Source organism: Etheostoma spectabile, chromosome 18, assembly GCF_008692095.1.
Source record: "Etheostoma spectabile isolate EspeVRDwgs_2016 chromosome 18, UIUC_Espe_1.0, whole genome shotgun sequence".
Lineage (NCBI taxonomy): Eukaryota > Metazoa > Chordata > Actinopteri > Perciformes > Percidae > Etheostoma > Etheostoma spectabile.
The window spans coordinates 9435980-9437353 of record NC_045750.1 but is presented as its reverse complement, the minus strand read 5'-3'; the positions used below and the strand labels follow the sequence as shown (position 1 = coordinate 9437353).

Below are 1374 nucleotides of genomic sequence, written 5' to 3'. Positions count from 1 at the left end.
CACAAATATATAGTTATTTTTTTTTAAACTGAGCACTGTAGTTTTTAGCAAACTTTTCTGAAACAGGAACAAAAAGGACATTTGTTGGAGACTGTTTTTACCTGTGCATTGATACACATTTGGTGTGTTAGTGAATATTTACAGCATGTGGAATTGATAGTGACCAATTCATTGTTGGTTTTGGTCTTTTAAATTGGATTTTTTGATCAAAACAAAAATATAGTATATCACCAATCACTTCTGTTGGCGCTTTGTCACAGTGGCTTTACTAATATGCTCCGCATCAACAATGTTGTAAAGAAAACTGCCGTTTGCAAAAAGCAAAATGCGACACAAATAATGTGCTGGGATGGAAGAGCATGTCCACGATGGGTGACGTTAGTGATATGAGGAAGGATAAGGTTATGTAGGCACAATAACTGATAGACTGGAAAGAAAAATGATACCCTCAGATAAGTAGTTGTCTGGAAATGAAAATGCATCTATAGTCGGGGCCTCAATGTCATCTCCTGACGTATGTGTAACTTCCTGCGAAGTAATACGGCTTCTTCAGCAACGGGATCGTTGACAAAAGGAAATGCCTTGTTCGGAACAACAAGTTTTATAGTCTGCCTAACACAATTAATACCCCAACATGTTTTTTTATTCATGGATATTAGAAACTGCGCTAAAATACGCCTAATACAGCCTGACTGAATGAATGAATGAATGAATGAATGAACTAATTAATGAATGAATGAGGAAATGACAAAGTGCTGTGTCAGAGGGAGGAAACTGACAGAAACTCAAGGTTTATTGAAGAAATCCTGCTCCCGACCAGGTTAGGTTCACGGGCTCAGTTACCATGGTAACTGACTCTGAGGTTAAGTTACCTCTCTTTCTGAAATGAGTTAAAGTTACCCCTCTCTCTCAGGTTTAAACCTTACTTTCTGAAAAAGAAAACCCAGAGTTTTCCTCTTCTCAGGGATAACAAAAACTAGTTTTCACTAAACCTGCTTTCTGAAACTGACCTCTGATCCCAGCTACCATCTAAATACAAATAATGCAGTTTAATATCATATTATTAGTTTTAAAGGTAAAAAATTACATGTATATGTGTGGGTCATGTACTTGGTTAGTGGCCCATCCCCCTGGAAGCAACCACTTCCTGTTTACATTAGTAACCCCGCCCTTGAGAGGGCTCAAACACAGGCCCTTTCTGCTTCAATACAGAGCAGCCTTTCAGTTTCCTCACTCAGTTTATTTACCTTCTCACTCACTATTCTCTCACCACAGACAGAATCTCACATGTGTACGGCTGCCCAGCCACACCCACCCACCCGCGCACACACACACACACACACACACATATACACACACACACACACACACACA

At 39.4% G+C, this 1374-nt stretch overlaps 1 protein-coding gene across 5 annotated transcripts in view; it reads left to right on the top strand.

Moving 5' to 3' along the window:
* Positions 1-1374, top strand: part of LOC116705871 (rho-associated protein kinase 2) — a 29787-nt gene that overhangs the window by 9725 nt on the left and 18688 nt on the right. The gene's annotated exons all lie outside the window — the stretch shown is intronic.